The sequence below is a fragment of the Thamnophis sirtalis genome, unplaced genomic scaffold (assembly GCF_051295495.1).
Source record: "Thamnophis sirtalis isolate CommonGarterSnake01/CBP01778 unplaced genomic scaffold, rThaSir2_p1.2 scaffold_2, whole genome shotgun sequence".
NCBI classification, from domain to species: domain Eukaryota; kingdom Metazoa; phylum Chordata; class Lepidosauria; order Squamata; family Natricidae; genus Thamnophis; species Thamnophis sirtalis.
The window spans coordinates 44,713,305-44,727,988 of NW_028261382.1; positions in this window are offsets into that span (position 1 = coordinate 44,713,305).

Below are 14,684 nucleotides of genomic sequence, written 5' to 3' on the forward strand. Positions count from 1 at the left end.
GTCATGTGATCAAAATTCAGACAGCTGACTCATATTTATGACGGTTGCAGTGTCCTGAAGTTACACAATCCCCTTTTGCAACCTTCTGACAAGCAATGGGGAAACCAGATTCACTTAACAACTGTATGACTAACTGAACCGCGGTGATTGATTCACTTGAAAACAATGGCAAGAAAGGTCGTAAAATGGGGCAAAACCAGAGGTGGTATTCAGCCGGTTCTGACCGGTTGTGGTGAACCGTAGCGGAAATTTTGAGTAGTTTGGAGAACCGGCAAATACCACCTCTGGCTGGCCCCGCCCTCATCAATTCGCTGTCTCCTGAGTCCCAGCTGATCAGCTGGGGCTTCTTCTGTTGCCCTGCACAGGAGAATGGAGCTGGAAAGCACATTAGTGGGGTGGGGAGGGAATGTGGATTTCGCAGTATCCTTCCCCAGGAGTGGAGAGGAAATGGGGATTTTGTAGTATCCTTCCCCAGGAGTGGGGAGGGAATGGAGATTTTGCAGTATCCATCCCCTGGAATGGGGAGGGAATGTGGATTTTACAGTATCCTTCCCCTGGAGTGGGTAGGAAATGGGGATTTTGCAGTATCCTTCCTTGGAGTGGGTAGGGAATGGAGATTTTGCAGTATCCTTTCCCTGGAGTGGGGATCCGGACCATACCCACTCTCATGGCTTTCAGGAAAGCTGTAAAAACCTGGCTGTTCCAGCAGGCCTGGGGCTGTTGACCTCACTGTTGAGGTCAGCCCCGATTAGAACGAATGTATGAGGTGTTGCTATTTTAAACCGTTTTCTTTTGTTATGTGCTCGTTATGTGTCTTTTCTTTCTCTTTATTTTTGTAAGCCGCCCGGAGTCCTTCAGGATTGGGCGGCATATAAATATGGTTAATTAAATTAAATTAAATTAAAGGGAATGGGGATTTTGCAGTATCCTTCCCCTGGAGTGGGAAGGGAATGGGGATTTTGCAGTGTCCTTCTGCAGTATCGAGGACTACCTGTACTATGGGTGGGAAGCTCCTTTCCTTATGAAGGAGTCTTTTGGAACCCCTCCCCCTTCCTCCAGGCTGCAAAGCCCATTTTCTTTCCACCCCCTACAGGCCTCCTACCTACTCAAGGCCAGATGTTTCCATCTGGGCTCCTCCTGGACTGTGGGGGAAACCAGGAGGGGGGGTTTAAGAGATCAGGCTTGCCCGATGGGAGTTCACTGGGGGCTTTGGTGATGATCTGGAGGGGAAGACGCCTGGCATGAAGCGAGGGGTGTGTGTGTGAGAGAGCTTCTTTGATCTGCTGCTCCAGGAGGAGCCTCCAGAGGTAACGCTTCAAAGCTAGCAACTCACCTCTCCTTGGATGAGTTTCCCTTTCATCTAAATGATGGCAGGAAGAAGAGAAGAGAGGGATGCAGAAAGGAAAAGCAAAACACCGTGTTGACTCGGCTTTAGCAGAGCCAGCTCTCGATCTGGGCTGGGGGAGGGGGTCTTTTCTTGTTTCTCTTTCAGAAGGCTGAGAATCCTGGGGTGCAAACGAGAGGTGAAATCCTCCCGGTTCGGCACGGTTTAGGTGAACTGGTAGGGAGGATTGTCATTGGTTCTGCGAACCGGTAGTAAAAATAGAAAGCTTCCAAGGATTATCGGAAGTTCTCTCTCCCCCTCCTTTTTTTTTAAAGCATTTTTCCTGCCCGAACGGCAGGGAAAAAATGCTTTAGAAAGTGAAAACAGGTTGGCCATGCCCACCCAATCACATGACACCCTCCCCACCAAGACACACCCACAGAACCGGTGGCAAACGTTTTTCTAGATTTCACACTGGTGCAAACAAACCCACTGGGGCATCGTGTCCCATTCGAATCAACACTTAGAGAGCTCCAAGGGTCAGTCAGAAGGGTCAGGAAAAGGAACCATCTTCACTGTGAAGCTGAAGGGGATGGGTGTGGCCCGCCAGCAGAGCTAGCAGCAGATTCGGACAGTGAGGAGGTTGGAGAGGAAGATGGGCCAGTCCTGGAGTCTGGGAAGGCTCTGAGGAGGGTTCTGTGTGTTGGAGGCAGAGAAGGGGGCCAGAGCCGGATGCCACTTATGAGTTACCTTCGGAGTCGGACATCAGTGAGGCAGACGAACAGCTGGAGCCTGTTCCCAGTGTGCGCATGTGCAGAGTTGCCAGACGAAGGGAACAGCTAAAGAACAGGGGTCGACTTGGGAGGAATGTCACAGGTGGACGGTGAATGGCCCCTCCCAGAGGAAATAAAAGAGGAGCGAAAGGGGAGTGGAGCTTGCAGGAGGCAATTAGTTCATTCCTGCATTCTTGCCAAGTATTGCGGTGTCTGAAAGATATCGACCTGGCAACTCTCCAAGCTTGATCAAGGTTGGTAAAATTGGGAACTCTCTTGAAAGACGGTGGGAGAGGAAAGAGTTTGCTGGAGAGGAATTCAGTGTCAATTCAATAAAAGGGGCTTATCGGGACGAGGACTCGGCTTCGTGCTGCTGGGGAACATGCCTAGGTTAGAACATGGATGGGAGAGGGTTCTCAATTGGTCAGGATCTTTGGAGATCTTCAAGATCAGCGTTTCTCAACTATGTTAGCAAAGTTAAGATGGGTGGACTTCAACTCCCAGAATTCCCCCAGGCGGCATTGACACCTTGGGATTTCTGGGAGTTGAAGTCCACCCATCTTAAAGCAGGCTGGCTGGGAATTCTGGGAATTAAAGGACATTTTGAACCTGTTGGTCTTCGTCCTTCCTCTGGAAGAAGCTGATAGCCAGGGGCAAAGGTGGGTGAAGGAGACGCCTTTTCCTCCCTTCCACCAAGAACGTGCCCACCATTGTTTCAGATGGAGGGGGCGATCTCCTTCTCCCTCGCCTCTCATCTCTCTCTTCCTTGCTTCTCTCCAGAAGCTGGCTGGCTTACGCATCTTCTTCTGCTTGGCAGTACACACACACACACACACACACACACACGTAATTCTCAACATCCCCAATTAAGTGGCCAGGCCAGGCCTTAAAAGCAGGGATGGGAAAAATATTGATCAAATCTGACTGGGGACTAGGCCAAACTCCTGCTGCAAATCTGCCCTGCAGTATTCGCTCTCAGCTCCCAAGGGAGGGGCATCCTGGCATCCTGGTGGATTTGGTGGAGACTGGCCCGGTCCCAGAACCATTTGAGGTGGGGGAAAAGAGGGTGGGAAAACACACTGGCTTCCTGTTTGGGTAGGGGAGGGGGGGCAGTGAACTCCCCACGCAGAAAATCAATACCTAGGAATCTCCCAGGTTTTGAAGGAGAGCCTTAAAACCCAGCAGCAGTGATCTTTGACTTCCGACAGTTCATTGTGTGTCCATCCCAAGTTGCAACAGCACTGAAAAAAAGTGATTTAGGGTCGTATTTCACACTTACTGACCCATATTTATGACAGCCTCATTGTCCTGGGAACACCTTTTGGGACCTTCTGAAAAGTAAAGTCAACAGGGAATCCAGATTTATTTCAAATAGAATGGAATAGAATGGAATGGAGAGGAGAGGAGTGGAATGGAATAGAATGGAATGGAGTGGAGTGGAGTGGAGTGGAGTGGAGTGGAATGGAATGGAATGGATTGGAGTGGAGAGGAGTGGAGAGGAGTGGAGAGGAGTGGAGAGGAGTGGAGAGGAGTGGAGTGGAATAAAATGGAATGGAGTGGACTGGAATAGAATAGGATGGAATGGAATGGAATAGAATGGAATGGAGAGGAGTGGAATGGAATAGAATGGAATAGAATGGAATAGAATGGAATAGAATGGAATAGAATGGAATAGAATGGAATAGAATGGAATGGAGTGGAATGGAGTGGACTGGAATAGAATAGGATAGGATAGAATAGGATGGAATGGAATAGAATGGAATGGAGAGGAGTGGAATGGAATAGAATGGAATGGAATGGAGAGGAGAGGAGTCGAATGGAATAGAATGGAATGGAATGGAGTGGAGTGGAGTGGAGTGAAGTGGAATAGAATAGAATGGAATGGAGTGGAGTGGAGTGGAGAGGAGAGGAGTGGAGTGAAGTGGAATAGAATAGAATGGAATGGAGTGGACTGGAATAGAATAGGATAGGATAGAATAGGATGGAATGGAATGGAGTAGAATGGAATGGAGTGGAGAGGAATGGGGTAGAATGGAATGGAATGGAATAGAATAGAATAGAATAGAATAGAATAGAAATCTTTATTGGCCAAGTGTGATTGGACAAACAAGGAATTTGCCCTTGGTGCATAAGCTCTCAGCGTACATAAGGAGAATAAAATACATTCGTCAAGAATAAAAAGTTGCGACACTTAATGATAGTCAAGGCTATTAATAAGCAATCAAATTATACTAGGAAACAAATAAAACAATATAAATTGAAAGATACAAACCGCACAATTATAGTCATATGTGGGAGGAGAGTGGTGCTAGGAAGGAAGAGGAGAATAATAGTAATACAGTCTTAGTAGATAATTTGACAGTGTTGTGGGAATTGGTGGTTTAGCAGAGCGATGGCGTTCGGGGAAAAACTGTCCTTGTGTCTAGTTGTCTTGGTGTGCAGTGCCCTTTAGTGTCGTTTTTGAGGGTAGGAGTTGAAACAATCTATGTCCAGGATGCGAGGGGTCTGTAGATAATTTCACAGCCCTCTTTTTGACTCCTGCAGTGTGCAGGTCCTCAATGGAAGGTGTTCCTAGCTTAACAACTGCACAATTCACTTAACAAGTGTGGCAAGGGAAGTCGTAAAACAGGACAAAGCTCACTTAACCCATGTCTCACTTAGCACCGAAATTTAGTCACAAGTCAAGGCCTACTTGTATAGGATGCTACACTTGCGGTAGTAGAGATATCAAACTTTTCGCTGTATCACATTGGGTGCATCGCCTTAAACTATACTAACATCGCATATTTGTCTGGGCTTAGCACTTCTGCATTTTTAAAAACAGCTGGAATGTAGCTCAAATGGTAACCAAGCAAGAATTTGTTTTACACCGGTATGATTTATTCAATAAATGTATGTAGCTGCCCATCCGAGCGGCGGAATTCTGGATGGTAAACCAAGATAAAAGCATAAATACATAATCCAGAGGTCTTGAATAATTAAAACAAGCCAAGTGGAGGCCCCTGTAATAAAAAAAAAAAATACACCCTCTTGCTAAGATGTCGCACAAAAATATCACAACTCCATTAGCATCCCAACCTTAGTGCCTGGAGGGGTGAGGGGAAGCTGGGTCTTCTTGATGGCCTTTTGGAACCCAAACAAGATCTGTGTTTGTGTAAATGTGAATGATGGTTTCCAGGTCTGACAGTGTGTGTGTTTGTGTGTGTGTGTTCCATAAGACAGTTGTTGTGACCCGCCAGCAGCCAGCGGAGTTGGCAGCAGAGTCGGACAGTGAGGAGGTTGGGGAGGAACATGGGCCAGTCCTGGAATGTGGGGAAGGCTCAGATGAGGGCTCTGTGTCGGAGGCAGAGAGGGGGCCGAGATCGTCTGGCAGTGATCTGCTGCCTTCGGAGTCAGACATCAGTGAGGCAGAGGAACAGCTGGAGCCTGTTCCCAGTGTGCGCATGCATAGAGCTGCACAACGAAGGGAACAACTCAGAAATCAGGGTAGACTTGGCAGTAAAGTCACAGGCGGAAGGTGATTGGCTCCTCCCATAGGGAATTAAAGAGGAGCGAAAGGGGAGGGGGCTTTTGCAGGAAACAATTTGTTTGTTCAGTTGTTAGATTCGTTTCAGGAGTGTGAAGATCTGTCCGTGAATCTCAGAGACTCTGTGCCCAGAGCCTTTCCTTCCATAGCACCTCATTTGGGAAAATATTTACATGGCAGATTTCCAAGATAGATAAGGTCTGTGGTGATAAAGATTCCTTTGAAAGACTGTTTCCCAGGCCTTGCTGAAAATGAATGAAAGGATATCACATTTGTTTAATAAAAGGGGTTTTGTTGGGACCAGGACTCTGCCTCTGGCTTTTTGGGGAAGCCTACATCAGTGACAGCAGGTGAGTGAGAGGCCACAGCAGAGAAAGCACCTTTCTAAGACCCTCACCCACTCAAGATGACACAGCTTCATCCGAGGATTCAGAGCAGCCCACCCTGCCAGTTCTGGCAGGACCAACAGAGATGAATTCAACTATCGCTGAAAAAATCCAAAACTTTCTCTAATTATCGTCCTTACGGTGTTTCATAGATTTCCAGCGTAATTGCATTTTGCAATTGCTTTCTTGGCAATCTTTTATTCGAGTCTATTGAGAGGGTCTTTAAAAGAGGGAGGGAGGAGAAAACAGAACATAACAGGGATGGAAGGGAACTTGGAGGTCTTCTAGTCCAACCAGTGAGCGTGCAGTGCGCATGTGCATGCCCAACCCCCCAAAATGCAATGCATGTGCAGGCCCCACACATGTGCCCTTCCACGCATGCCCAGTTGCTGGGTGGGCACGGCCTACTCAGCCTCCTGCACCACACCGGTGTGTTTGTGTGTTTTCACCCTCCTCAGACTCCGGAGGCTTTTCTCGAGCCTCCGGGTGTGCAAAAATGGCCTCCCCTAAGCTAGGGAGGCTCCTCCTCTGGAGGCTGGAAACGGGCCCATTTCTGGACTTCCAGGAAGCCCATTTTCGCCCTCCCGGACATCCGTGTGGGCCCTGTACTTATCTGCCATGATGTACAGGCTGTGTGGAGACTCCTGGGAGGGGAGGAATGGGTGTGGCCAGCCAGTCCTTGCAACAACCGGTTCGGCAAACCGGATGCAAAATTAACATTCGGTTTGCCCCAACCTGTGCGAACCGGCTGAATTCAACACCTGTTTCCATCCAAACCACTTTCAGGGCCCTTTCCTCTCTCTCCCTCCATCCTCGTTGGGTTTCCCTAACTAGGCTTCCTGCCAATTCTCCCTCCCTCTGCCACCCCCCTTTTTTAATCCAGCACAGTGGCATTAGTTTCCAAGCAACAATATTTGAGATACGGCAATGAACACATGATGATTATTTTATTATATGTTTCTCCCGCCGCGTCACCAAGAGATCCCCGATGTGAAATCTGCCAAGTTAAATGCTGTGAAAAGGCAAGATGCTGAGAGGGGTGGGGGGCGGGGGAGAGAGAGAAACAGAAGGCTTGGAATTTATTTTTATATATCTATCTGTTTTCCCCTACCGGCCAGGACATTTGTTTGCTCCAATCCCACTAGGCGAAAGAAGATGCTGTGGATGGGATTGAGCAAATATTTGGCTGAGAGGTCTGGCAGTACTCCAAGCAGAGGGGAAGAAGAGGAGGAGGAGGAAGAGGAGGAGGAGGAGGAGGAGCAACTGCCACGCAGCATGCCAGAGTTAATAACTGTGGACAGCAAAGCAAAACATATTGGACATGGCGGTACCTGGGGACGTCCGATAAGAAGAGAAAATCTGCAAAGAGAAGTAGAACAACTGTGGCAAAAGAAAGCAAAGATAGGACCAGTGGGGAGATCCAGCCGGTTCGCACCGGTTCGAGAGAACTGGTAGTTGGAAGGACCTGCTGGCCCTGCCCGCCCACTCTGCCCCACCCAAGAGTCTCCACATGGCCTATGGAGACGAGGTGGCGCAGTGGTTAGGGTGCAGTACTGCAGGCCACTTCAGCTGACTGTTATCTGCAGTTCGGCGGTTCAAATCTCACCGGCTCAGGGTTGACTCAGCCTTCCATCCTTCCGAGGTGGGTGAAATGAGGACCCAGATTGTTGGGGGCGATATGCTGACTCTGTAAACCGCTTAGAGAGGGCTGAAAGCCCTATGAAGCGGTATATAAGTCTAACTGCTATTGCTATTGCTATTGCTATTTTGGGTGCCAGGTAAGTACAGGGGCCACGCAGAGAGTCTGGGAAGGCAAAAAAACAGCCCCATTTCCAGCTTCCGGAGGGCCTCTGGAGTCCGAGAAGGCTGTTTTCGCCCTCTTGGAGGCTCGGGGAAAGCCTCTAGAGCCTGGAGATGGCGAAACACACACATACACACCCGCCATGGTGCAGGATGCCAAGTAGGCCACACCCACCCAGCAACTGGGCAGAGAACCAGTTGCTAGCATTTTAGAATCTCACCACTGGGTAGGACCAATAGCGGCAAGCTCCTTGGTCCCATCCTAAAACGCCCGGAGCATCTCTTGAACACCAAATCGGCATTGACAAAAAAAACCATCCTTTCAGTCAATAGCAAAAGGCAGCTTGACTTGGAACGGTAACAATATCCTTTAATGTCATCCAACAACATCTGTTGATCCCAAATCCCTGGGAAGGGCTCGCCGGGTGGATAAAAAAAAATGCCGAATCCAGCCTAAACATCTGGCTGACTGCAGGACAAACCGGAATAACATTTCAAACCTGCCCTTTTGGCTCTCTCCTCTTACCGGAGGAATGAAAACGACTCACCCGCAAAACACGGGGAAAAATGAACAATCAGAAAAACGAGCTCCAGAGTCAATATATGTGCTTGATAAGGAGGTTTAACTTCTGATCTGATGAATCCTGGCAAGGAAAAACCTTTAATTTTTTTTCTAATGTCTCGTTGTTTACCAACAGGATGAGCAGAGAGACGAGCTGTCCTTTATGCCTTCTCTAAGACAGGCCTTGCCAAATGCAATATTTTCCCTTTTTTCAATTTTTCGTAATAAGGAGCTTGCATCAAAACCAGCCTTTCTTTTTAAAAAAAAAAGGGGTGGGGGGAACGCCACAAATTCAGATGAGCTGTCAAAATTGAATCGGATCGACTTTTTTTTTTAATGAATTAAGGACGGGCTTAATTTGTTCAGTCCGGCCGAGGTCTGACAGGTTGATCTTTTCGCATGTCGACTCAAAAGGAGGTCCCTCGGGAGTTTATCAGGGTTTATTCTCCAAGTGGCTCAGGGGCTAAGACGCTGAACTTGTCAATTAGAAAGGTCGGCAGTTTGGCGGTTCAAATCCCTAGCAGAGTAACAGAGTGAGCCCCCGTTCCTTGTCCCAGCTTCTGCCAACCTAGCAGTTCGAAAGGACGTAAAAAATGCAAGTAGGAAAATAGGAACCACCTTTGGTGGGAAGGGAACAGCGTTCCGTGCGCCTTCGGCCTTGAAGCATGCCGGCCACATGACCACGGAGACGTCTTCGGACAGCCCTGGCTCTCCTGCTTTGAAACGGAGATGAGCACCGCCCCCTGGAGTCAGCAATGAGTAGCACACATGTTCAAGGGGAAGCGAGATTCACTTAACGACCATGTTACTAACTTAAGTGCAGTGATTCACTTAACAACTGCGGCAAGAATGATCGTAAAATGGGGCAAAACAAATGTCTCACAGCAACAGAAATTTAGGGCTTCAATTATGGTCATAATTCGAGGACTACCAGTATAAAAATCAGTACCTCTGGCAACTAAACCAAGACACAATTGTTAGTGCATCAGTCTGGGTTCATCCACTTGGCATCATCGGCTGCACCGGTCACAAGTGCGAGGACTACTCATAAGTCACTTTCTTCAGCGCTGTTGTAACTTCAGTCACTAAACAAATGGTTGTAAGGTTGTAATCATGTGTAATGTACTCCTGTATGATATATACATTCATACATTTTTGGACATTGCAGATCAACCTGTGTTAGGTATGAACAAGATCATCTTCTTTTAACGACCCCATAATCCCTTGTGGGGTGGAGTCTGGGCAACTGAATGGAGCTAGCTGAATGGAGTGCTTGAATGGCCGGATGCCCATCCTGTCTCCAGTGCGGAGTTTTGTTCAGCAGATCTGTTCTCATTGTGCCCAGAGAGAGAAATATCTGCCTCTACCTAGGATTGAACTCACAGCGTCCGGATTGTGAGCTGAGAACTCCACCTCCAGCCCACCGCACCACTCCTTAGGTATGAACAAGGTGGCGCCTGGGAACTCCAGCGTAATCTAAGACACTTGCTTTGTTGCCCATCAAGCCTGGCATCCCGCCTCTTGTAAAAATAACTCTTACCTTAAAAAAAATATCTTTAGGCAATAGCTCTTTAGCAAAACAAGCTGTCTCTAGTATCCTAATTATTTGCAAGGAAGCTGTTTGAGAGAGAGATGGGGGAGGGGGGAAGTATCCAGGGAGATAAATTTGCCTTCCAAGAAAATGGGCTGTTCAGAGGAACAGGCCCTAGCCAAAATGGCATGGTGGAATTTCAAGTTTATCACGATCCATCTGGATCTTGAGCCTATCATCTAGGGTGTTGGCTATTCCTGCCAGTTTAGTATCATCTACAAATTTGGTACGTTCCCCTTCTACTCCCTCAACTAAGTCATTTATGAAGATACTAGCTGGATCCCCGTTATGCTTCGCGACAAAATGATGTGATCGGGTTATGCAGGAGAAATTTGATTCACAATCTGTTGGCTCAGTGGTGGTCGGTGATTGAAACACATAAGGGAATTTCGCTCCCGTCGCCTTGAGTCTGGAAGCAGTTCTGTAGGTGGAAGGCGTAGACATTTTGGTGAGATACTAACATTTAGTACTGTAAGGTGCCCCAGCCCGCTCCTGAGTGAAAGAGTGGAATGTCTGCCAGTTTGAACTGAGATAACGGAATGTGAGGCAAGTGGCAGTTGGAACAGAGTTCTTTTCAGATGGGGAGGGGGAGTAGAATGTCTAACTCCTTAGCATCAGAACGTGTTAAGAATGTAAGGCAACTGGCAGTTGGAACAGAATTCCTTTCAGGTGGGGAGGAGGAGTAGAATGTCTAACTCCTTAGCATTGATGCGTGTTAATTACTGTATAAGAAATACTAATGGTCTGATGGTCATTCCGAAAAATACTTTCTTAGCGAGCACCTAGAAGCCAAGTGGAACATAGGTGCCAAATTTCAAGTTTGTAGGCTTTACGGTTCTGGAGATTTCATGATGAGTGAGTGGTTATTCGGCTTTTATATAGAGAGAGATTGAAGAGTACTGGGCCTAGGACAGAATCTTGTGGTACCCCACTGCTTACTTCCCTTCATGTAGATGTAGTACCATTAAGGACTACTCATTGAGTACAGTTTGTCAGCCAATCCATTGGATGATGATGCTATCCATCCCACTTTTTTCTATCTTACCAAGAAGTAGGTTGTGGTCTACTTTGTCAAATGCCTTGCTGAAGTCCAAATATATTATGTCCATAGTATTTCGCCGGTCTACTAATTTAGTCATTATGTTGAAAAATGAAATAAGATTGGTTTGGCATGATCTGTTTTTAACAAACCTGTGCTGACTTCTAGTGATCACTTTACTCATTTTGCAAGGTCCGGGCAGACATTTTGTGAATGTACTCACGGGATGCTCTTGAAATTTGAAACGTTGACCCTGCCTCCAAAAATTCATAACACACAACTCTTCTGGCTATCCCAGTTAATCCAACCCAGGGGGAAAATATTTGGAATTTTTAGCACGGTGGAACTGGGAGAAATTTTATATGTGGTCACCAAATGTGGGAACTGACTTGATGGACCCTGATCAATCACATAACCACCCTTCACACCTTTCGACAGAGCAAACTCTTGGCTGTATGGGCTTCTTTGTTTTATAGTTACACAGTGAGTACTAGTCTTCACATGCCGAATATTAGAAGTGAAAGATATCAATAAATTGATATATTGGCTGGTATGTTCACAACTTCACTGCTGCTGGAGGCTGGGAATTTCTTTTGTTAAAGCCATTCCCTGCTTGGAAAATTACTTATAAATTCATGTATTCAAATTCCTTAATCTAAGAATGGAAGGGATGAATTGATCAAGATGAATTGACCAAGGATCTAATTTTAAAGTTGGAATAATGTTTTGGAGTTGTTGTTTTTTTAAAAAACAAAACAAAAACCTGGATCTCTACTTCAGAAGTCACATTACAATTTTTCCACCGCAGAGGTGGTATTCAGCCAGTTCTGACTGGTTCTGGAGAACCGGTAGGGGAAATTTTGAGTAGTTGGGAGAATCGGCAAATAGGCTGGCCCCGCCCCCTGCTGCCTCCCTGCCTCCCAGCTGATCTTCTTTTGTTGCCCTGAACAGGAGAATGGAACTGGAAAGCAAATTAGTGGGTTGGGGTGGGGAGGGGGATTTTGCAGTATCCTTCCCTTGCCACGCCCACAAAGCCACACCCACAAAGCCACACCCACATAACCGGTAGTAAAAAAAAATTGAATCCCAACCCTAGTCCATCGTGATGACCAACAAAACCGCAAGACCTAGCACCATTTTTTTTTAACAACACCCAGTGGAATTGAGGAGTTTCCTGGAGGCAGTTGTGGGAATTGCAAAAGAAAGAAAGAAAGAAAGAAAGAAAGAAAGAAAGAAAGAAAGAAAGAAAGAAAGAAAGAAAGAAAGAAAGAAAGAAAGAAAGAAAGAAAAGAAAGAAAGGTGTGTGTGGGGGGGCTTTTTGGTTCTGCACATCTTTGGAGGTTGTCCTCTGAGGTCAAAAAAGTCAAGATGGCAGCTGACACCCTGTCTCACCCCCCTCTTTTTTTTTTTTACAAGTGTTGAATATTTTGACATCTAAGAAGGTTCAACAAAGGCAACCATTTCCAAAAGAAAAACCCATTTATTTTCCACTTTTTAATTTTATTTAATGTATTTAGTTTGTCAAACATGTACAAGATAACAGGTATAAATATGAATATGGACATGAATGAAAGAAATGGGTACAAATAAACGGGGACAGTAGTACAAGGATGAAAGGGCACGTTGGTGCGCTTATGCACGGCCCCCTTACGGACCTCTTAGGAATGGGGTGAGGTCCACGGGAGACAGTTTGAGGTTGAAGCTGTGGGGGTTTGAGGATGTAACAACAGGGTCAGCTAGAGCATTCCAGGCGTTGACCACTCTGTTGTTGAGGTCGTATTTTCTGCAATCGAGTTTGGAGCGGTTTACCTTGAGTTTGTATCAATTGTTTGCCCGTGTGTTATTTGCGGTTGAAGCTGAAGAAGTCATTGACAGGTAGGACGTTGTAGCAGACAATTTTGTGTACTGTGTTTAGGTCAGACCGCAGGCGGCGTAGTTCCAGGTTGTCCAAGCCCAAAATTTCGAGCCTGGTGGCATAAGGGATTCTGTTGTGAGTAGAGGAGTGGAGGACTCTCCTCATGAAATAATGCAAGGTGATTTCTTCCATATCTCTACCATGAACCTGGACGTAGCATCACAAAGTCACTTTCACCACTGAGTGGATTCCACCCTGCCCCTCTCCGATCCCTGCCCATCACTCTACCCATAATGCCAACCCTTGTCTTTAATGGGACGTGCCCCCAAATTTCTCACAGTTGAATGTATCCAGAGGCAGTTTAGCTCCGGAACGTCCCTTGCCGGACAGGAAGAACCAGGACGAAGGGGGTCACCTTTACACCCTGCTTTCTGGAGCATCTGGCCGGCCATCTGGCTGGATTAGAAGGCCCGTTGGTTACTTCATTAATCCTCCATAAAAGAGCACGGGACTTCCCCACACAGGTTGATACAGAGCAACGGTGCATAAAACACTATCGTCCTAAAAAATAAATAAAAGGAATCACGTCTTCTTAGGGGGCCGAGACTCAGAGACGTGGTGGCTCAGTGGCTAAGACGCTGAGCTTGTCGATCAGAAAGGTCGGCAGTTCGGCGGTTCGAATCCCTAACGGAGTGAGCTCCCGTGACTTGCCCCAGCTTCTGCCAACCGAGCAGTTCGAAAGCAGGTAAAACATGCAAGTAGAAAAATAGGAGCCACCTTTGGTGAGAAGGGAACAGCGTTCTATGCACCTTCGGCCTTGAGTCATGCCGGCCACATGACCACGGAGACGTCTTCGGACAGCGCTGGCTCTTCGGCTGTGAAACGGAGATGAGCACCGCCCCCTAGAGTCGGGAACGACTAGTAGAGATGTGTGAGGGGAAACTTTAAAGCCTTTAGGGACCCAAGGAGGCGAAAGTTTTCGAAGCACAACAAAAGCGAATGCTATTGTCACCAGTCTGTTGACCACAGGCCTTTGATAGCAATAGCAATAGCAGTAGACTTATATACCGCTTCATAGGGCTTTCAGCCCTCTCTAAGCGGTTTACAGAGAGTCAGCATATTGCCCCCAACAATCTGGGTCCTCATTTTACCCACCTCGGAAGGATGGAAGGCTGAGTCAACCCTGAGCCGGTGAGATTTGAACCGCTGAACTGCTGATCTAGCAGCAGCCTGCAGTGCTGCATTTAACCACTGCGCCACCTTGGCTCTTTGATCTTTTAATGTCTTCCCCAACGCCAAATCTATGCGCTTCCGGCACTTCTGCCACAGATCTGTAGTTACCCATTTGCCTTTCTGTCACCTGGGGATGGCCTGGAGGAGAGCATCTCTGCGTCTTTGGCAGGCGGCTACACACCAGTGTGTAGCACATATGCATGCAGGGGGGGGGGAGGTACCCGCTGTGTATTATTGTTCCGTCTTTGCCTGCCACTCCTTCCAAAAGATGCCAACGCTTTAAGGTGGAATTCGGAAGTTTATTGCAACGAGCGCGTCCTGGGTGACTAATGAATAGAGAGAGGGCCATTCTTCCTTCCTTCCCTTCCCCGCTGCTTTCGAGACTGGCAGCCTGAATTTAAAACAGGCATCGCCGAACTCTCGGGAGGAGTGAGAATCCCTCACTCCCCGTGGCCTTTTCAGGAAAGCGAAAACAACGTCCAGAAAGAGCTCGCGGGGAAGGAGAGGAGAGGGAAAAAAAATTAAAGTTAGGTGTGAGAAATTGCAGTGGAAAATTAGACACGGGATACTTAAGAGACTCATTCTCAAAACGGAC